The sequence below is a fragment of the Microcebus murinus genome, chromosome 10 (assembly GCF_040939455.1).
Source record: "Microcebus murinus isolate Inina chromosome 10, M.murinus_Inina_mat1.0, whole genome shotgun sequence".
In the NCBI taxonomy this organism is placed as follows: domain Eukaryota; kingdom Metazoa; phylum Chordata; class Mammalia; order Primates; family Cheirogaleidae; genus Microcebus; species Microcebus murinus.
In genome coordinates, this window is record NC_134113.1 from 24,314,761 (window position 1) to 24,338,723 (window position 23,963).

Below are 23,963 nucleotides of genomic sequence, written 5' to 3' on the forward strand. Positions count from 1 at the left end.
AGCTAGCAGGACAGTGTGTGCTGGCTGGGCTGAGTCGCCAGGGCAGCATTGGGGTAACTACAATGACTAGGACAGTAGCCAGAGGGTAAAAAACAAAAAATTGAAACAGTGCTTGCTATTACTTCTAGAAATGAATCTAGAGCTCCCAACATTGAAGAAAATGAAGCATTAATTTAACAAATACCTACTAGTTTCCAGACACTGAAGGATCTTTGACATAAGACAGCATTGTTTCAAATAAAGGGTGGGATAATTTGGTGTATTCCAATTAATTGGGTTCAGGTATGATTCAAATAGAGAATAACACTTGGCCAGGTACGGTGGCTCACACCTGTAATCCTAGCACTCTGGGAGGCCAAGGCAGGAGGATCGCTTGAGGTCAGGAGTTTGAAACCAGCCTAAGCAAGAGTGAGACCCTGTCTCTACTAAAAATAGAAAAATTAGCTAGGCCCAGTGGCTTGTGCTTATAGTCCCAGCTACTTGGGAGGCTGAGGGAGGAGGATTGCTTGAGGTCAGGAGTTTGAAACCAGCCTAAGCAAGAGTGAGACCCTGTCTCTACTAAAAATAGAAAAATTAGCTAGGCCCAGTGGCTTGCGCTTGTAGTCCCAGCTAATTGGGAGGCTGAGGCAGGAGGATCTCTTGAACCCAGGAGTATGAGGTTGCAGCGAGGTATTATCACTCTACTATACTTCATCTCAAACAACAGAGTAAGACCCTGTCTCACACACACACACACAAAAAGAATAGAGAATAACCCAGATATTCTAAAGACATGTCACATGTCATCCCACTAGACTGTAAACAAGAAAGTTTATGTGAGGTAGAGGGCTCATAAATTTCTGCTGTTATATTTTAGTGAATTAGTGAAAGGAAAGCATACAAGCCTTTTGCTTCCTCAACTGTCTCTTATAATCTAAGCCCTGCAGGACCACTTCAGAGTGGAGTCCTGAGCAAAAGGACAGATATAGGCCCTGAGGCCCCCCAAACACAGCACAGAGTGGGCCCTCAAAAAATATTTGTTGGCCGGGCGCTGTGGCTCACGCCTGTAATCCTAGCTCTTGGGAGGCCGAGGCGGGCGGATTGCTCAAGGTCAGGAGTTCAAAACCAGCCTGAGCAAGAGTGAGACCCCGTCTCTACTATAAATAGAAAGAAATTAATTGGCCAACTGATATATATATAAAAAAAAAAAAATTAGCCGGGCATGGTGGCGCATGCCTGTAGTCCCAGCTACCCGGGAGGCTGAGGCAGAAGGATCACTCGAGCCCAGGAGTTTGAGGTTGCTGTGAGCTAGGCTGACGCCATGGCACTCACTCTAGCCTGGGCAACAAAGTGAGACTCTGTCTCAAAAAAAAAAAAAAAAAAAAAAAAAAATATTTGTGGAGTGAAGGACCCGTGAGACAACCTGATTGGCTCTGATCAACCACACTAAATTGTAGGAGTTCTTAAGAGCCTTATAAAACATTTATGCATATGCATTTAAAAGCAATAGTTTATTTTTTTAAAGTAAATCCTCTGAATATAAACTTTCAAAGAGTTAACAACACTTTCTAGGGCTGAAAGGAAAAATTCTAGACGTTTCTCTTCATTCTGTAAAATTCAACAAGGGATAATTATTCAAGTTAAACAGAGACATTTGCAGAAGCCTTAAAATACAACTATTCATCCAATATTCTGCCAGCAAGAAAATTATCAGCCTGTAAAGAGGTTCTCGATAACCAAGTAAAGGGGATTATATACTAAGTGTTTTTCCATTATAAAAGGATGTTAGAATGAGAAGTCTCCATCCTAGAAGACGCTGTAGGATGGAAACCTCATTTCCTTACTAATCTCGGGCTGCTCTGAAATTGGAGGCAATTTCCTTTTAAAATAATACTAGTTTTCTGACATTCTTCTACCCTGTTTTCATACTGATTTCAGTTTCCACAGCAGTGGCAGCAGCCTCTAGTGCTGTAACTAAGCATATGCCTGCACCGGGCCAGGCTAAGCCAAACCTGGAGTGAGGGTCAGGGAAGGGGTGAAAAACAGCCTCAGTCGCCAAGACAACATTGACTTCCAGGGATCCAGTTCCATGAAAATTCTTGCTGTTTCTACTCTTTTTTAAAAATAGAAGAGGAAGAAGAAGAAAGCATAAGCCATTGGACCAGTGGAGGCCGTGGTTGGAAATGTAAATGATTCTGGTTTCAGATTTTTTCCACCCCTAAGCTTAGGTGCATTTTGTTTTTTCTGGATTGTAAAGAGCTGGTATTAAATTTGGAGATGGTTGCCTCTTTTGAATGTGATGTTCTTGCTGTTGTGATTCCTTCACTGAGCAAACTGCACATTAAAAGTATAGTCTTTTGCCTTATTAAGAACATAGCCATAGGGACAGTTCCCTGCCCACATTCACTTGTCTCTAGACACCATTCATTTTCTGTATTCAGCTGTAAGTAACTGCATTCACAAATTATACCTGCAGAATGGAAGGTAGCCTCTTAAGAAATGCCATTCTTTTGCAGGTCAGCTTATCATAGATATGTGCGTACAAATCTAACTTTCTTTAGCACAATTTTTTTCTTTAGAGCAGTGACTCTCAAAGTGTGGTCCCTGAACCAGCAGCCTTAGTTAGCATTACCTGGTAACTTGTGATAAATGCAAATTCTCAGACCCCACCCCAGATCTACTGAATCAGAAACTCTGGAAGTGGTGCCCAGGGATCTAAGTTTAGCAAGCCCTCCAGGTGATTCTGAGGCCCGCTAACATGTGAGAACCATCGCTTTATAGACTATACCAATTCATCTGTGGCTAACATTGTTGCTAGGATGAGCAATGAGTTAATGAATGTGATTCTGTGGGCTTCAATTTTTGGTGGCTGAATGATAGCAAACTAGGAAAGTTGATGGAAACAATACTTAGTCTGTTTCTTAAGCTACATAAGATTTTAGGTTCATTTCCTTTCATTGGGAGAAAAGAGTAGGAAAAGGGATACAAATTGGCAGCCCCATTTACCTTAAAACATTTCTCCTGTGTCTTTTAAAGTATCACCATCGTCTCCATGTTGCCCTTCTTCCCAGATTCCTTCCGTTTATTCTGTCAGTCCAATTTTTCCTCATCTGTCCATTTTGCTGGAAAGCAGAACAGTGCAATGATTAAGGCCCTAGCTCTGGAGTCAAACATACCTGAATTTGACTCACCACAGCATTTACCAAGTTACTCAGTCTCACTGAACCTCAGTTTCCTAATAAAATGAGAATAATGTCTACCTTCTGTAGTTATTGTGAGAATTAAAAAGTGTGATGGCCAGTACCTAGGGTATGGTAGACTACTTACATTGCTGTTGCTATTATATTGTCTTATCTCACCGCTTCTATTTTACTTTTCTCTCTCATACACTTCTTCCTCAATAAAGACAAGAATAACTCATGGCTTACGTGCCATTTGACATGTTTACAAGGCTAGGAGTTTTGTGGCAAGCAAAACTTTACTTTGATTCCAGCTTGTCCAGATCCCAGAAATTATGTGAAGAGATCTTAAACATTTTTCTGTTTGCATCTGTAGTAGACTGATTTAGTTCGGTTTTTTAATTTTTGTAGCAGCTGGTGATTTTACAGCTGTTGGATGATGGATGGTAATAAGAAGGAGCATGAAACATTTCCTTGTTTTATTAAAGTATCATCCATTGAATAATATGGAAGCCTTAGAATACTGTCGAGAATTATTTAAATACCTTGAGTTACACTTGTTAAGTTAGATGTTTCTTTTGTAATTAGAAACTTATTATAAAAGAGTGTCAATATTTTGACCAAAGTATTCTAAATACAAATATAAACACTGAGACCTGTGGAACCATATGGTGGGGTTTGAGGAAAACATTTCTTAGCTATTTAAGGCAGGTTTTAGAATCATTCATATAATCTCACTACAAAAGTTTTTTGTTTGTTTTTTTTTGAGACAAAGTCTCACTCTGTTGCCCAGGCTGGAGTGCCATGGCATCAGCCTAGCTCACAGCAATCTCAAACTCCTGGGCTCAAGTGATCCTCCTGCCTTAGCCTCCCGAGTAGCTGGAACTACAGGCATGTGCCACCATGCCCAGCTAATTCTATATATATATATATATATATATATATATATATATATATATATATATATATATATACTTTTAGTTGTCCAACTAATTTCTTTCTATTTTTTAGTAGAGACAGGGGTCTTGCTCATGCTCAGGCTGGTCTCGAACTCCTGAGCTCAAACAATCCACCACTCCGGCCTCCCAGAGTGCTAGGATTACCGGCATGAGCTACCAGGCCCGGCCTCATTACAAAAGTTTTTCCTAGCAGAATATGAATACATTCATTCATGTATTGATGTTTACACCTCTAATATGTCATGTTTTATAAATTAGGAATGATTTATAATCATAGTTTTCATCTTCTTTTGAAAATTTCTTTACCATTCTTTCTTTCTTTCTTTATTTTTTGAGACAGAGTCTCACTTTTTGCCCAGACTAGAGTGAGTGCCATGGCATCAGCCTAGCTCACAGCAACCTCAATCTCCTAGGCTCAAGCAATCCTGCTGCCTCAGCCTCCCAAGTAGCTGGGACTATAGGCATGCGCCACCGTGCCCGGCTCATTTTTTTCTATATATATTAGTTGGCCAATTGATTTCTTTCTGTTTATAGTAGAGACAGGGTCTCGCTCTTGCTCAGGTTGGTTTCGAACTCCTGAGCTCAAACGATCCACCCGCCTCAGCCTCCCAGAGAGCTAGGATTACAGGCGTGAGCCACCTCGCCCGGCCGTCTTTACCATTCTTTAAATAAGCCAAAAGCATAATTAGTAATTTCTTGAATCTTCAAGGTATTAAGGAAAAGAACAGGAGATTTTAAAATAACAAAGATATTAAATGAGACTATTAAATCACGATTCTAAAATATTTTTATGTGGTGAAGCATGCATTCATGGTTGGAAATGTACATCTGTAAATTAGTTTTAGGTCTTCGCATAGAAAAAAATAACTATCATGAGTTGCAAGTATTAATAACAACAGTTCCCACTTATTCAATGTCAACTGTGTACCATGTCTTGTGCTGTCATGCTACAAATGTTATTGAATTTAATCTCTACAAACAACTGTATGATGTATCATCATTATTTTTTTTCATACTTGAGGGATTGAGGCTTGGAAATGTTAACTGACTTCCCAGAAGCTAACGAAGAGTAGAGCAGCCACACTTTAACTTCACCTGTTAGACACCAAATCCCATTCTCTTTTTATTGTTGTATGAAAGACTTGGCTCCAACCAGGGTTGACATTATTCCAAGAACAGAGAGGGGAGAAATGGGAGAAGGGTAGGGGAGAGGAGGGTGGGCTGAAGGGCCTTGCCATCTCGCTAGACCACGGAATCTAACTGGGTAAGGAGGGAAGTGAGGCCAATTCTCACCCCCAAAGTTTAACCATTTAATATTTTATAAAACTCATTCCAATGCATTATTTCTCTCAATCCTTACTATAACCCTGAAAAGTATATATTTTTATTTCTACTCTACAATAAAAGAAACTGAGGTACAGAAAGATTACTTGCTTGAAGTCATAGTTATAATTACACTCAGGTTTCTTACTACTGTACCTCTATCTCCAATTTAATAAGAGAAAATTCTTATTAAAAAGATTGTTTTTGGCTGGGCATGGTGGCTCACGCCTGTAATCCTAGTACTCTAGGAGGCCCAGGTGGGTGGATCATTTGAGCTCAGCAGTTCAAGACCAGCCTGAGCAAGAGCAAGACCCTGTCTCTACTAAAAATAGAAAGAAATTAATGGGCCAACTAAAAATATATAGAAAAAATTAGCCAGGCATGGTGGCACATGCCTGTAGTCCCAGCTACTTGGGAGGCTGAGGCAGCAGGATTGCTTGAGCCCAGCAGTTTGAGGTTGCTGTGAGCTAGGCTGATGCCATGGCACTCTAGCCCAGGCAACAGAGTGAGACTCTGTCTAAAAAAAAAAAAAAAGATTGTTCTTTTAATGATAGCTAATCTATTCAAGTCATCTCTATTTTAATATGTAACTAGAAATGACCCCAAAGGAAGAAAAAAAGAAAGAATAAAAGCAACAACTTTGGATAATCTACAAAGTAAATAATTTATAAGTGACTATCTTCGGAGCGGGTATGGGTATCTTTGGGTTACACTGGGAAGAGGGATTTCTCAATCTACCATACTTTACTTCTAACTCTAGCTCTAAATCATTGCAGCGACAACCCCAGTCATTTAATTTGTCACATTAGGACCTGGAGAAATAGGCACAACCTAATTACCAAAGGGGGTGCCATGTATTCCTAATATTAACAAATCATAAAGCCTGCCAGTTTGATGCAGTTAATGTGAGACTATTCACAATCCATCTAAAGGTCTTAGCCTTATTTCAATGCTCCTGAGTTAGTATGGTATGGCTTTGCTGGTAGTCTCTTAGCAATGAAGAATGACAGATGCTATAGAAGGTATACAGGATGTTAATTATATTTCATTTATCACCTTCTGTTTCCTAATAGAAGGGAAAGCCAGTAAATTCATTTCATGGCTAGAAATTGTTAGTGTTTTGACTGTATTTTTCTCTCTACACAGGAGGACATACTTACTTTGAATGGCAAAAACTGCCCAAGATTACTCTTTTTATTTGATGGTTAGGAATCCAGAAGACTTCAGAACCGGAGTCATTATAAAACAGTCTTTGCACTTGGGAAAGGATTCCCTGTGGGATTTCTTTCCAGAACAATTAAATATTTATTTATAGGTCTTTAATTATCTCACAAAAAAGTGAAAGGATAAACCTACCTAAAAGCTAAAATGTGGGTGTCAGAGTTGACATCTCTAAAAGTAAAATATAAGCCAATGGGAAAGTAAGGTTGATTCTCCAAAATATAATGTTCATTCAACTTTTCATGAACATGCTTTCCAGAAAGTGAAGCACATGCATATTTAGGTCAAAATTGGGGCATTATAAAGGCACAAAAATGAATCTCTTTAACAGGTTTGAACTGCTAGTTCTATACATTTGGGAAGGAACAACTTAAATTTGACATTTTTCTTACTATAAAGTACCCCCCGGGATATTCAAGGCATATCTCACTTTGTAAATTTTCTCATGAACATTTCCTTTTCAGTATAACATTTTTGGGTCCATCCTGTGAATAGTTAGGAGTCTAGAGTCAAATCTCTGTGTCTGGAAGGACTGGTCTTCCAATTTCACTGCCAATATACTGGGGGTTGCAGGGAGGAAGAAGCTACATGGAAAGAGAAAAGCCGAGGTTACAGATAGATATCTGAGTTCTGGTTCACAACCCATATCTTTACGGTATTTCATTTGTGCCTTGCCAATTTTGTAAGAGCTGGAAATGTACTTCAGTTTGTCCTAAAACAATTACATTCAGTAGAAGATAAACTGTAATTTAAGAGCTTATTCCCTCTTCCAAGGAAAATTTGTAGCGATCACACACACACATACACATACAAACACACTTTACAGTAATTCCAGAAGATAGAGAAAATTCACAGCCATTTCAAATAGCAAGGAAAACAGGTCTGTTAATTTTGACATTTAAAATCTTAATAATGTAATTGGGACTACAGTTGCATTATATCTTAGCAATGTAAATATTTTGATGCAATAAAATAGTACATGTGTGGGGATACAGAAGGCCTATAGTGTTTGTTAACTCATAATAAGATTTTTTTATAATATGGAATTCTAACATACTATCTTTTTAGCTCTTCTCTCTAGCTCTTTAGATAGAAAGAAAAAACAGAAAATTATGATTTCAAAAATGAAACAAAATATAGTTTTAACTTTATAAAGCTCACATATTAGAGATGGAAAAAGTGATTACATTTATTCTGCTATTAAATATTTTACATATAAACAATTATGGAATTCATAAAAGAGAACACTGATCACTGATCAAAAGTCTTTTGTCTTTTATTTTTGCATCTCTAAAGGCACCACTACCAGGCATGTAACTTAGCTGGCACAGTCAGCTCTCAGAATTCCTGAAAGCCAGTGGTTTCATTTATTTCTCAGATTAGGCTGTAGTAGGTATTAAAATTTAACAAAATACAGGATCATAGTATTTCCATATACTGAACAGAGGCAAAAAAAAAAAAAAATCATAGTGTAGCGTATTTATCTTTTAGTTCTTTGTAATTTAATTCAATTCAACTTAACAAACCGGAAGTAGAAGGGAACTTCCTCAGCATAATAAAGGTCATCTAACACAGTTAACTGTGTTAACTCACAGTTAACATCATACTTAATGGTGAAAAAGTGAATGCTTTCCCCCTAGGATCAGGTACAAGACAAGAATGTCTGCTCTTACCACTTCTATTCAATGTTGTACTGGAAGTTCTAGCCAGGCCAATTAGGTCAGAAAAGTAAATAAAAGGCATCTAGATTGGAAAGGAAGAGGTAAAACTATCTTCATTCACAGATGACATGATCTTAGATATAGAAAATCTTTAAGAATCCACCAAAAAAACTAGAAGAGCTGCTAAACAAGTTCAGCAAAGTTGAGGATACAAGATCAACATATAAAACTCCATTGTATTTCTATACACTAGCAATGAACAACCCCAAACTGAAACTAAAATCAATCCCATTTACAATGTATCAAAAAAAAATACATAGAAGTAAATTGAACCAAGTACTGGACCTATACACTAAAATCTCTTAAAGAAGATAATAAAGGGAATGACATCCTGTGTTCATGCATTAGAAGGCTTTAATATTGTTAAAATGGCAACATTCTCCAAATTGCCTACAGATTCTATGAGATCCCTATCAAAATTCCAACTGCGGCCGGGCGCTGTGGCTCACGCCTGTAATCCTAGCTCTTGGGAGGCCGAGGCGGGCGGATTGCTCAAGGTCAGGAGTTCAAAACCAGCCTGAGCAAGAGCGAGACCCCGTCTCTACTATAAATAGAAAGAAATTAATTGGCCAACTGATATATATATAAAAAATTAGCCGGGCATGGTGGCGCATGCCTGTAGTCCCAGCTACTCGGGAGGCTGAGGCAGAAGGATCACTCGAGCCCAGGAGTTTGAGGTTGCTGTGAGCTAGGCTGACGCCACGGCACTCACTCTAGCCTGGGCAACAAAGCGAGACTCTGTCTCAAAAAAAAAAAAAAAAAAAAAATTCCAACTGCATTTTTTGCGGAAATAAACTAGGTGAACCTAAAATTCATGTGGAAAAGCAAGGGATCTCAAATAAGCCAAAACAATCTTTAAGAATAACAACAAAGTTGGAGAAGACTCACACTTCCCAATTTCAAAATTTACTGCAAAGCTATTGTAAACAAAACAGTGTGGTACTGGCATAAGGATAAACATATAGATCAATGGGACAGAGAGTTCAGAAATAAACCCATACATCTATGGTCAATTGATTTTCAACAAGGGTGTCCAGACTATTCATTGAAGAAACAAGAGTCTTCAACAAATGATGCTGCGACAACTGGATACCCACATGCAAAAGAATGAGTTTGGATCTCTACCTCACACCATATACAAAAACTATCTCAAAATGGATCAAACACCTAAATGTACAGCTAACATTATAAAACTCTCAGAAGGAAACATAGGTGGAAACATAGGTGTAGATGTTCGTGACCTTCGATTAGCAATGGTTTCTTAGATATGACATCCAAAGCACAAGCAAAAAAAGAAAAAATAAATAAATTGGACTTCATTAAAATTAAAACTTTTGTGCATCAAAGGACACTATCGAAAAGTTAAAAGAGAACCCACAAAATGTGAGAAAATATCTCCAAATCATATATCCAATAAGGTTCAAGTATCCAGAATATGTAAAGAACTCTTACAACTCAACAACAAAAGACAAATAAACCAATTTTAAAATGAGCAAAATATTTGAATGGACATTTCCCCAAAGAAGATATGCAAATGGCCAATAAGCAAGCACATGAAAGATGCTCAGCATCATTAATCATTAGGGAAATACAAATCAAAATGAGATACCATGCACATCCATTGGGATGGCTGTAATCAAAAAGACAGACAATCAAAAGTGTTGAGGAGGATATGGACAAGTTAGAATCTTTATACATTGCTAGTGGAAATGTAAAATGGTGCTGCTGCTATGGAAAACAGTCTGGCATTTCCTCGAAAATTTTGATATAGAGTTTCCATATGACCCAGCAATTCTATTCCTCACTATATACCCAAGTGAACTCAAAACATGTCTACACAAAACTTTATACATGAATGTTCATAGCAGCATTATTTATAGTAGCCAAAAAGTGGAAACACCCAAATGTCCATCAATTGATGAATGTATAAACAAAATATGGTATATCCATACAATGGAATTTTATATTTCATTTCATAAAAATGAATGAAATACTGATATTTGCTGCAATCCAGATGAATCTTGAAAACATTTGCTAAGTGAAAGAAGCCAGACCCCAAAGCCCACATATTATATTATTTCTTTTATATAAAATGTCCAGAATAGACAAATCCATAAAGACAAAATAGGTTGGTGATTGCCAGGTACTGGGAATTAAGGGAGAATGGAGAGTGTTTGCTTAGTGGGCATGAGGTTTCTTTTTGGGGTGAGGAAAATGCTCTGGAATTAGACAGTACTAATGGCTGTACAACATTTTCAATATACTGAAAACCAATGACTTGTACACTAAAAGGGTTAAAATAATGAATTTTATGTTATATGAACATTATCTCAATAAGACAAAAATCAATAGCTAAAAAACCCCCCAAAATTAACGAAAACAACCAAAAATGCAAAAATGGCTGGTTATATAGAAATTTTACAGAATGGATATATTCCCTCTCAAGTCCCAGTCATCGAACTGGCTGATTTAAAAAGCAATCGCTTTTGGATAGATGGTTATTGAAGAAAACCAATTCTTTCTATAACTGTGGCTATTGTTTCTGGCCATATACAGATGACCACAGGTTTATCTTCCCCCCCCCCCCAAAATGTAGGGTATACAAGTGTTTTTTGTTACGTGGATAAACTGTGTCATGCTAACGTCAGGGCTTTCAGTGTACCTGTCACCAGAATAGTGTGCGTTGTACTCAATGGTAGATTTTTATCTGTCTCCCTCATTCCTAGTTTCCAATGTCTATAACTTCTCTTTATGACTATATATATCATTAGTTTAGCCCCCAGTTATAAGTAAGAACATGTGGTTTGCTTTTCCATTCCTGAACTACTTCACTTAGAATAATGGTCTCCAGTTCCATCCAAGTTGTCACAAAACACACACACACACACACACACACATATATATATATACACCACATTTTCTTTATCCACTTATCAGTTGATGGGCATTTAAGTTGATTCCATATCTTTGCTCTTGGGAATTGTGCTGCAATAAACATTTGGGTACAAATGTCTTTTTTTTAAAATGACTTCTTTTCCTTTGGGTAGATTCCCTGTAGTGGGATCGCTGGATTGAGTGGTAGGTCTATTTTTAGTTCCTTGAGGAATCTCCATATTGCTTTTCATAGCAATTGTACAAGTTTACATTCCCACCAACAGTGTATTAGCTTTCCCTTTTACCACAACTGCACCAACATTTATTGGGGTTTTTTTTGTTTTGTTTTTACTTTTAAATGATGGTGATTGTGAAAGGGGTAAGGTGGTATCTCACTGTGGTTTTAATTTAATTTACATTTCCCTGATAATTAGTGATGTTGAGCATTTTTTCATATGTTTGTTGCCATTTATCTTCTTTTGAGAAGAATCTGTTCATGTCTTTTGCCCGCTTTTTGATGGGGTTATTTCTTTTTTCTTGCTGATTTTTTTGAGTTCTTTGTAGATTCTAGATATTAGCCCTTTGTTAGATATACAGAAATAAAACCATCTAGTTACAATCAACTGTTCTTTCACAAAGCAAACAAAAGCATACATTGGGGAAAGGACACCCTATTGAACAAATGGTGCTGGGGAAACTGGATAATCACATGCAGAAGAATGAAACTGGATCTCTATCTCTCACTATATACAAAAAGTAATTCAAGATGGATTAAAGATTTAAATATAAGACCTGAAACCATAAAGATTCTAGAAGAAAAGATAGGAAAACTCTTCTAGGCATTGGCCAAGGAAAAGAATTTATGAGCATGATGCTAAAAGCAAATATAGCAACAACAAAAGTAAATAAATGGGACTTAATTAAACTAAAAGTTTCTGCACAGCAAAGGAAATGATCAACAGAGTAAATAGACAACCTAGAGGATGACCACAGATTTCTTTATGGCTCTGTATTCTGATATAGTTGCCAAACAAGCATAACTTTTTAATAAATCAGTATTTCCACCTTCATCTTTCATATGAGCATACTCATGCTCATCTCTCATATGAGCATTCTTTCATATGAAGACTATATTTTACAAGATTCACTGAGAAACAAGCAGTTTTCCAATATGAAAATTAGTATTTGAATGAATTAATTTAACAACTAAAAACTATGTAAGGAAACATGCCTTAGCAACTGGCTTCTTGTACTACATTCAGGGGCTCATTTATCTTAAACAAGTCAACTTTTGTACCACCCTCTGGCCTGTATAGAATACTGAGTGACAAGCAAACAGAGCTGTTAAGAAAGAAGGAAAACAGTGGGAAATGTGAACTAGAATGAATTAAAAAAACAAAGACCAAAACACTTTGTAAGAGAATGCAAAATATTCTGTTACAAGTTTTCCTTTAAAATAACCAGAAGCTATGTGAACACATCGAGCAAATGAATGTCAGTGAGTGAAAAGTACTTAAAAATCCTCACAGCATTTCTAAATGAATTTACCTGTCTCCCAGCTAATTATAAAACCTCATCTGAGTCCTAAAAGACATTAAACAAAACCCCACAAAACCTTCCTTCAGTCTCATGTCAAATGCTGCTTGACAGATAAGTTGCTTACAAAATGAGTTCGGCTCGTTTTTGCTTTCACTCAGTTTCCTGGGTTCTTCCCTAAGAGTTTTAACAGCATATTAGGAGTTCTAAATTGTTAATTTTACTTTTGCTATCTTTTCTAAAATTATTAAAATTAAATAGATACTAAGAAATTGAAATTGATATGATCCCCTTCCCCCTCAAAAAGACTGTATTATAAGAAGTTATTTTAGGTGTTTGTGGGAAGGAAAAAAAATACTCCTAATGACATCACTGTTCTAAACTGGAGCTTCTAATATTTTAGGAATCTCTTGAGAGTTCTGTTCCCTCTTCTGCATCGATTTGCTTTGTGACCTTGGGAAAGTTTAACTATAAACAGACAAGTGCAAAGTAAAATTATGAAAACAAGATATAGCCAAGATCAAATGAAGAATAGAGGTGGAGTGTGTCAAATGGCTATGTAGCAACTGTCCTAGTAACTGAACATAGTGACCGGGTAGCAATTTGGCTTGAAAGAGATTTCGGCTTACTTGGTTGTGTACTGAGACAGTTTCTTATATATTGTAGACAAGAATCGTGTCAAAAATCTGGTGATATTTGTCAATAATCTTCTTTTGCTCCATATTTGCAGCTGAACAAACTGTGGCTATTATTGAAAAGGAGCCAGTTTGATATTCTAAAGCAATGAAGTCTTAGATACACTGAAATAAATGTCTTAAAATGAGAGTGCCTTACTTTATTGCTATTGCATACATGCAAATCTGAAGCCAACTTATATATATACACTAGTGCAATTTACTTGTAGGATCTAGTCAAATAAATATATCTGTTGGACAGAAATCATTTTTTAAAGCCTAGTAGTCATAAATAATTTTTAAAACCCACTGGCAACAAAGAACAAATAGGAAACAGTTCTATGCAATGAAGCAATAATAGAAAAAAAATCTCATAAATTGGTAATAGTATGATCTTATCTAAATGTAATCTTCATAAACCTCCTGGGCATTACAGTTCTTAATCCAATGCTATTTGCATTTTTATGGCAGAAATATTTATTCCAGTCCCTTGAGGGAAGATAAAGTACGTGGTGACACTGAAAAGCGGAAGCTAATAGAATTAATCTTGTGAAAAAGTAAGACATTCAAAACTCATTATACAAAAGATGTTAAAATTCTATTTTTAGAAGTAAATCCTCAGGTATTCTTAATTAAAAAAAAACTTTAGATAACATGTGGAGGGTAAAAAATGGCAATGTTAAAAGATAAATTTTTAAAAAGGAAAGTAATGACTCTTATGTAGATATAAAATAAACATGTGTCAAAGATGTATTTAATTCATTACTTAATGATGGGCTAATAAAGCATTACAGCCAGTTCAAAGGAAAATTCAAAGAACTACACATATACAGGCAAATAAAGAGTGCTAAAGTATATGAAGGGCAATGATCAATTGCATTCTAACAGACACAACTGATTTGCATTTCTATAGAGAAGAATTATTTACATTATTAATTTTCTATAACTTATAGAGCTGTAAAATAGCTCAATGATAATAAAATGCAGACATAACCTAGAAGGATGTGCTAGACAGGACACTTGATAATTTTTTTTCTTTCTTTTCCTTTCTTTTTTTTTTCTTCGTGGAGAGGCCCATTTCAGAGTCTTTCAAAATTTTTCCTGACAGCAGGAATATGATTTGTTATTTAGGGAAATATGCAAAGAAAGGAAATTCTGGTAGTGAGGTTTCCCAAAAGATGCTCCATGTGAACCTGAAGTTCATAGTTATAAATAAAAGTAGTCCATATCCCTGGCCTCACAAAAAGAAAGATAGATTTGTTTTGTTCTGGGAAATCGTTATTCTGAAGAGTAAGAGAGAATCCTAATTAGTGAAGAACCCAAAATTTAAACTGTACTGCTCACTTGCAAAAAAATCCTATTGAGCCAATTGCACACTTTAAAACATTGGAAATAGGTTAAAGCCTTCTTTCACTTGGCTTTTTAAATGAGATTATTTTATTAACACTATTTCTTAAAAATGTTTATTTGAAAGGCCCAAATTATGCTTTTCTCTGCTCCCGAGCAGTTTCTGCAATCCATTCTGCAGATGGGTGGGTTTAGGGGAGTTTGTTTTTGCTTTGTTTTCTTTTGTTTTGTTTTTGGCTAATCATCTAATTTTTACAAAAGGGGCCATGCTGTATGTTTTAATTTAGGTCAAGAAGAGCTACAAAACTTGATTTTAATTCTTAGTTCTAGCTGTAATACTATAAAACAAAGGTCTGCTGAATCACAACTATAAGCAGTCTTGGAATCAATGACCATAATTTTAAGTACACAGATGTGGTAGCATTTGGAAATTGTATGTGTGTGTTTAAATACTCCTTCAACTCCTAATTTCTTATGGCAAATAGCATGCATAATGGCACAGATAAACTTTCACTTAGATAAATAAATCAAAAGCTTTGGGGCATACTAAATTTTATACATGAACAATTGGAAATAAACCAGCAACCTCAATCTAAATATTTACCTGAGTCATCAAGGTATGCACAGTGTTCTCACCTTAGTATTCTTCATAACCTAAATTAAAAGTAAGTTATCACACTACAGGAAACTGCTATCCCTACCAGATCACATCTAATAAGGATAGTAAATAACATAAAAGAAGTTCTATCTTTAATTAGAGTTCATTTACATTCCTGTTGACATCTCTGTAAATTTATTCAAAGGGGTTTCTGATAAGGACTTGCTAAGGCTTGCAGTGGCCTGGAAATTCCCCTAGGAGGCATCAGAATTTTCAATGTGCAGATAAAAAGGTTTTACAATGAACCAATGAGTACCTAAAAGTATTCTCTACCCCTACTTGCCCTGAACTTATCCATGCCGGGTGTGGGAAATTGGGGCCAGTCTTCCTGTATTCACCTATCTTTGAAACTGCTCAGCTTCTTCCAGAGGAACAAGAACAGAATACCGGTGAAATGGCTCACTGTGAGTCCAAACCAGCCTTTGTGCTGAAGAGTTATTTAAGGACAAATTGTTTGGGGACACATTAATTTTATTTAGGAATTACCCTGAAGAGACTTGGCCAAAGTGGACCCCTCAAAATCTTTCTCCCCAGGGTCCTACAACAGCATAGTTTAGGGGTTAAGACAGGGACTCTGGAGTCGAAGTCAAGTTGGCTTTATGGCCTTAAACTCTTTGGGCCTTAGTTTCCTCATTTGTGAAATTGGGCAATAATTATTATACCTACCTTATAAGCTTTTTGTGTGAATCAAGTGAGTTAATATTTATAAAAATCCCTAGAATAGTGCCTGGTATATAGTAAGTGCTACTCAATGTTTGTCACTGAATATGACAAACATTTGAAAGTATCTCATTCCCACTTCAAATTCATAATTAGCACTCTGCTTCTTGGAAGTTTTTAAAATGGGACTAAGCTCAATAACTTAAGTTCTCAATGCTCCATTAAATATATGAAGTATGGCTAGGCATGGTGGTTCATGCCTGTAAATCCTAGTACTCTGGGAGGCTGAGGTGGGAGGATCGTTGGAGCTCAGGAGTTCGAGACCATCCTGAGCAAGGGCGAGACCCCATCTCTACTAAAAATAGAAACAAATTAGCTGGACAACTAAAAAATATATAGAAAAAATTAGCCAGGCACAGTGGCGTGCACTTGTAGTCCCAGCTACCTGGGAGCCTAAGGCAGGAGGATCGCCTGAGCCCAGGAGTTTGAGGTTGCTGTGAGCTAGGCTGATGCCATGGCACTCTAGCCCAGACAACAGAGTGAGACTCTGTCTCAATAAATAAATAAATATATGAAGTGAAATGAACGAAAAAATTAACACATATTTATTAAAAACCTATTATATGCCAGTTACTAAGGATTCAAAGAAAGTCAAGGCACTATTTCTTCCCAGCAAGGGCTTCTAGTAGAGAGTGGCAGATAATGTCCGATTCCCATGCGGTATGTTAAATGCAGTTTTCTTATGAAATTTGCATTGGCTCCATTGGTGTTTTTTTCCAGTCTGTCGGTCAGGACAGGGTCTTACAGATTAGTGAAGTAGGCAGTTTGTCTTCAGCTCCTTGCCTGTTCCCTTAAGATACTCCCTTTCTCTTCTCCAGGAAGACCCTTCTTCCTCTAGGCAACTTTGAGTCCAGTTCTAGGATTGAGAAATGATTATAATCCCTGCTGACTTTTTTTTTGCTAATAATTTAAGGATTTTCCTCTTCTTAGGATAAATGCATTTTTATAAGGAGCTCCTGAACCTAAAACACCATTTAGGAAGAATTTCAGGCTACAGGCTACCTTGGAGGAGTGAAGTCTCTTAAGCACTGGCTAATTTTCATTCTTTAATCATAATTGTTTTTACCCTACACCCATTTTTATTTTATTGTCTATGCTTTCTGATAAGAGCTATTTTTTCTAGTGTTCAAGTAGAGACCAAGGAATGAACTATAGAGCTTTTCATTCGTGCTTTATACATTATTGGGCAAGGGTTTAGAACACTCAATCTTCAACCTATTTTGTCCCATTTTGACAGTATGTTTCAAGTCCTCCTTTTTACCAAACTCAATTATTATGCTTTATTCACCATAGCACTCCTACTTCTGTTAAATTAAAAAATGCAAACCTTTAATGGGAAGAAAGGGCATATTTTATTCATTAATGTAAGAACATGTTTTCATCTCAATGCTTTCTATTCAAAGGTTGTGTTGTAGCTTTGTTGTGCATGTTTTTGTCCTGCATAAGAGGAACAGGTTCTAACAGGCTGGCCTGTTATTACAATTTATCTCTTTTTATGCATTAGAAGTTCATTCTTTTAAAAGTTAATCCTTTTTTCTAAAAGGGAAATACTATCCCTTTAGAAATTAATCAGTTTTCGCCTTTATATTTGGTCTTAAATTGCTGTATAGCATTGTTTTACTTTCTAAATCATTTGTCATAGCTAAATAGAAGTCCATGAATTGCTGCAGCTGCCTTTAAGTGGGCATTTTTCTTTGGTTCATAAAATAAGCACTATTTACACTCCCTTTTTTTGTGTGAGACAGGGTCTTGCTCTGTCACCCAGGTTGAAGTGCAGTGGTGTGATCATAGCTGACCGCAGCCTTAAACTCCTGGATTCAAGCAATCCTCCTACCTCAGCCTCCTGAGTAGGCGGGACTACAGGCACATGTGACTATGTCCAGCTATTTTCTTTCTTTCTTTTCTTTTCTTTTCTTTTCTTTCCTTTCTTTCTTTCTTTCTTTCTTTCTTTCTTTCTTTCTTTCTTTCTTTCTTTCTTTCTTTCTTTCTTTCTTTCTTTCTTTCTTCCTTTCTTCCTTTCTTCCTTTCTTCCTTTCTTCCTTTCTTCCTTTCTTCCTTTCTTCCTTTCTTCCTTTCTTCCTTTCTTCCTTTCTTCCTTTCGTAGAGACAGGGTCTCACTATTGCTTAGGTGGTCTCGAACTCCTGGCCTCAACTGATCCTCCCACCTTAGCCTCCCAAAGTGCTAGGATTACAGGTGTGAGCCACCAAGCCTGGCCCCTGTCCCCTTTTCAAAAATGCTTTTTAAAGTTTCAACAATGATATAAAAGAATATTCATTTTCCATTGGAATTAAAAGTTACACAGCAATGAGTGAAAATAAAATCATATATATATATAAACAATAATGGCACAATAACACACAGAAATTACTCAATTTATGAAAGTCAAGAAACAATAATGCAGGTGGGAGGGGGGAGGAAGGGATAGGTATATACAACCACAATGAGTAAGATGTGCAACGTTTGGGGGATGGATACGCTTGAAGCTCTTACTCAAGGGGGCAGGAGGGCATGGACAATATATGTAACCTTAACACTTGTACCCCCATAATACGCTAAAAAAAAAGATAAATGAGATTAAAAAAAAGAAACAATAATGGCACAATACCACAAAGAAACTACTCAATTTATGAAAGTCAAGAATTTCTGAGTAGCTGTGAAACAAATCATTTTTTTCACTAACTTTCATTGTAATTGTTAGTAGGACATGAACAACAAGAAAGTCAAACAATAGTTCCTGCCTTTTTTCTTGGAAAGCAATTGGGAAGCAAATTTTATCAGACATTCCTAAAAGAATTTAGTTAATGTGAGTACTTCAAAGCATTAACCAGGTTCATTTTCTGCTTTTGTAATTCCATTATGGTGAATGTCTGTGGTAAGTATCACTACATGATAAAGTGCATCTTTATCTGGGGAAGGAACTAGATAATATTTAGTCCACAATTACTTTAGTCACAAGCAGTGGTAAACATGCAGTAGAGAAGGAAGAAGGCAAAAGGAGGGAAATAAGAAAGACTATAATTTATTTTAGTTTAAGTATAACCCATATAGACAAATGAAAGTCCATCTTCAGAGACTATTAATGTTTATTTACTTTTCTATCTGTGTCACATCGGGTAGTACCTAAAAGAAACAGGAAATACTCTCTTATCTCTTCCTTGTTTAATGTTCAGATGATTCCAGAAATGTTCTGCATTTGTGAGGTGGCAACAGGACCCAGCTATCTGTCATTTAGGTCTTCTCTGATAGTTCAAAAGGGACCATGAGTAGTTGCCTATAACCAAATAGTATTTACAATACATAGAAACAGGCCATGATATCATAAAGACCCTAAAAGTTGTCTACACCAGGCTTTCATCTAATGTTCAAATATTCTACAACATCCTGCTAAGTGTCTATCCCATATGCTTGGCCCTGTCAACAGTCAGACCCTCACAACCTCTTGCCATGGCCAGTTTACTCAGCCACATAGTTTCTGACTGCTGAAATCCTTTGGCCCCAAAAGGAACAACAAAAGAAAAGCAGCTTTTCTATGTATCTTCCAATGATGGATCTGAAAGATAATAATTTCCTCATTATGTCCCCTACCTAAATGCTTATGTCTATTGCCTCAAATATAAAGAAATGATATTTTCTCTTCCATGTCTATTTGGCTTTAATATATTATAAATATGCTAAGAATGACTGTCACTAGTCTTAGCATAACAGGAAGATTTATAAAACTCATAGAATATTGGCCAGGCATGGTGGTTCACGCCTGTAATCCTAGCACTCTGGGAGGCCGAGGCGGGCGGGTTGCTCAAGGTCAGGAGTTTGAAATCAGCCTGAGCAAGAGTGAGACCCCATCTCTACTATAAATAGAAAGAAATGAATTGGCTAACTAATATATATAGAAAAAATTAGCCAGGCATGGTGGCACATGCCTGTAGTCCCAGCTACTCTGGAGGCTGAGGCAGCAGGATTGCTTGAGCCCAGAAGTTCGAGGTTGCTGTGAGCTAGGCTTACGCCACGGCACTCACTCTAGCCTGGGCAACAAAGCAAGACTCTGTCTCAAAAAACAAACAAACAAAAAAAAAAACTCATAGAATATCCAAAATTCTATGTATCTCATGTATAATTAGGAGTTGTAGTTTTGTTGTTAAGTAAATTCTCATTTTTCTAATTAGACAACCAGACCCTACTCTTCTTCAACTAAACCTTAAGTACATAATCCCATTTTCCTGTTCTTTATCTAGTTCATGTTTGTGTACCAAACAAGAGCTATGTTTAACTTGTTACTAAAGTTTCCTTTTTCTGTTTTTTTTTCCAATGAAGACCTAGTTTTACTTGCACATTTTTCAGGAGCATCAAATAGTGGGTGATCTTTCAAGCTTGAACAGCAACAGTTGTATCGCTGAGGAAGGATTTCTTGTTTCAAATTGTCTAGGTAATGATTTACAGCTATTTTTGGTAATTCTCAAAATGACAGCTCTTTGAATTTTTCTGTGTACAGAAAAATTTGCTGGGCTAGCATCTTTCAGACCCTGGGAGGTTGATCCCAATCCTTGGCATGTGGGAACAAGGGAATGCTCTGAAATCCTTACTGCAGAGGGAATTGACCTGTCCAACATTACCTTGTGATACATGTGAATGTTTGATGAGGTTACCCTAATGTCTATGGCCTTCTGAGGCTTGGAATCTGTGGGCTAGGGTGAACCTAGGGGTCGAGTGAAATTACATACAAGTCTTAGGCATTTCAAGACCAAACCTGGCAAATTGAACTTATCATGGTAGCTGAACTCCTCTAAAGAAGACTAACAATACTATGAAGCACCTGCCTTTACATAGTATTCAATAAAGCAGGCAGGATGCAAAGACAGTAAATAAGAATTAACAACCTTTTCAAATTCTGAATATTATCAGAAAATACACGTGGGTGCCACTGGCTATTGAAAGGCATAAGCAGGGGGTAAAAACATGGAAAAGAAACAGTGAAAGGGGAAGGGAAAGAAAGAATGTAAGAGGCAGGATAAGAGGGAGGTAGAAAGAATTTTTAAGAGAGAGAGAGAGAGAGAGAAGAGGCTTGGTGTGGTGGCTCACTCCTGTTATCCTAGCTCTCTGAGAGGCTGAGTGGGGAGGATTGCTTCTGGTCAGGAGTTTGAGACTAGCCTGAGCAAGAGTGAGACCCCCATCTCTACAAGAGAGAAAAATTAGCTAGGTGTGGTGGTGTGCCTGCAGTCCCAGCTACCTGAATATTCCTTTGAGGTTCTTATCTTCTTGTCTGGGCTCCCTAAGGAAAATCCTGTGTACTCTTCAAGACAAGGCTCAGGGACTAAGAAGTTTTATACAGATAGCACTTACTGACCTTGTTCTCTAGCACATTTACTTTATCATCCTTAATATTTTTTCTAATGCCTTCCTCAGACAGAACTCCACATAATCCCCTTAACACAGTGAGGGAGTCGGGGTAGTTTATTCTAGGAGCTCTGACTCCAGTTTTATCAAATTATTTATGTATTTTTTTATGTATATTTTGCTTGTTTTTCTTGTTTGCTTGTTTTTGACATGTTGTGAGAATTAGGCAACTAAAATAACTGCTTTTCCTACTAATGTCCATTATGCTACTTCTGTCAGCTACATAAGTGTGCCTTCATTTTACTAAACTCTCCAACCTTGCAAGATTCTTCCTACCCAGTCATTTTTTCCAAAGACTCCGTTTTGTTTGAAATCAGCATCTAATACTACAAGTAAAACAAAGAATCATTAGCTTTTATTGAGAGTTAAAAAAAAAAAAACTTACCATGTAGAAGTTATTTGATAAGAAAGAGTTTGTACTTTTTCATGCTGAGAGGGAATACTGAGTTAAAAAGATTTAATAAAAGCAGTAGGACTTAGGTATCTCTACTTCATTTACTTTATATACAAAAATGCAAAGGCAAAACCAGATATCCAGAAGTGAGATATCTCACTTTTAAAGAGAAGTAGAAATTGAATTCCCGCAGCTCTCCAAATTTAAATGCAGACTTGTCTGTAGAGCTTGCCTGGATGTGTGGAGGAGGATGTGTAGTGAACTCTTACAACTCCATGGGACTTCTATTATGTACAGTTCATATCAGAGATTGTTATGAAGAGAAGCCCAAGAAAATAGGCTTTTAAAGCTTGACTCATACTTTGGCATTTCAAGACCAAAAGCAGTGAACTGAATCTAAAATATTAGTTGAGTTTCCATAAAGAAAATTAACAAGAATTTTTACAACATCATCTTAATCCAAGAAGACAATCCCACCCTCTTTTTAAAAAATCTATACCTTTACTAATCCCTGAGCATTAAAAGGACCTCTATAATTTTCATTAAGCATGAAAACCTTACATTATAATACAATGAAATGAAATTTAGCAAGATGGCCACCAAAACATTATTTATGAAATTTTTCAGATTACAATTCTTAGGTATGATATGGTTCATTCACAAGCAGCCTGCAGTCCTCTAAACCCTGTGTTTAATTCCTGCACTTGAACATTATGTGAGCATAAGACTCATAGCAGTCAATAACACACTTGGATAATTGCATTTCCAGAGTGTTCCACCAGTGGAACCAGAGATGTGTATGTTAGGAAAGTATTAAAAGAAAGGAAGCCCTGGATGAAATGACACAACTCACTAGAGTGTTATCTTAGGTCAAGCAGTAGTGCATCAGTGTATTTGGTTTGGCTATTTCCAGGTTTGTTGAACTTTACTTTAGGGACTTATTTCGGTTTGGCCACTCTGAGTACATGTCATTTTTAGTAGTTTCTTTTTTGTTGCAATCAAAATATTTTAGATGCTCACATGTTCTCCTTATACCTTGGTTCATTGTGTTTTCTTTGCCTGGAAAGTTTCTTCCCTTCTGCCTGATAGAAATGCTGCCCATCTGTCAAGACCCAGCTCAAATCCCAGCCCCTCTCATAATGACCAACCTATGGTGATTTCTGCATCTTTTGAATTCCAGCGTCATTTTGCTTGTTAGCCATTTATTTACTGTCTTGTTTCTTCGTTATTTTTTTCTACATAAATCTTTCTCCAGCTACACTATACCTTTCTTAAAGAAAGAAAATATGTTTTGTAATGCTTTGTATACCAAACATGACCTAGCATAGTGACTGTCCCTTATAGATATTCATTAAATATTTGTTGACTGGTTGATATACTTTGTTACCTTTATGCTGAGTTACCTTTAACACTCTTTTTCAAGGAGAAGTAAACCTCATAGTAAACCTCATATTTATGAACTCCATTCCGAGCTACTTTGCAAACCTTTCATTTGTACAGACATGATATCATATGCCAATAAATGCTTCTTGGTATGGGAATACATAACAATTCTTAGTCATTAGGAGATAGTTCAGATGATCTAAAATATTAATTTTTAGATATTATTAGTGAGATAATACAAAAATATTAAAGTTCTCATATCCCTAAGAATTCTACTGAAGTATTTCTCTCTGTGAGAAATACTATTTTAATAAACATTAAACTACTCTGAAGTGTGGGATCAGAAAAAAAATGCCAAGTCATTAGGACAAAATGTATTCAATGTCTTAACAATATACATATTATGACCTTCAGTTTTACTTCTGGAAAATACATTCAAAGGAAATCATTAAAAATGTGTACAAATACCTAGCTATAAGGATATTCATATAGCATTGAACATAATATAGAAAAATATTTAAAAGCCTAAATAACAATAAAATAGGTGACTGGTCAAATAAATTATACATAATAAAAGTGAGCTATTAAAACGTGTGTTATACA

At 36.5% G+C, this 23,963-nt stretch overlaps 1 protein-coding gene and 1 long non-coding RNA gene across 3 annotated transcripts in view; one reads left to right on the forward strand and one right to left on the reverse strand.

Annotated features, from left to right (window-relative positions):
• The window catches only part of NTN4 (netrin 4), a 111,851-nt gene that overhangs the window by 37,056 nt on the left and 50,832 nt on the right, over positions 1 to 23,963 (forward strand). The gene's annotated exons all lie outside the window — the stretch shown is intronic.
• The window catches only part of LOC142873346 (uncharacterized), a 167,429-nt gene that overhangs the window by 1,086 nt on the left and 142,380 nt on the right, over positions 1 to 23,963 (reverse strand). Inside the window, exon 2 of the long non-coding RNA XR_012921409.1 lies at positions 2,986 to 3,101. This is a non-coding gene — a long non-coding RNA (uncharacterized LOC142873346). The remainder of the gene's footprint in view (positions 1 to 2,985; positions 3,102 to 23,963) is intronic.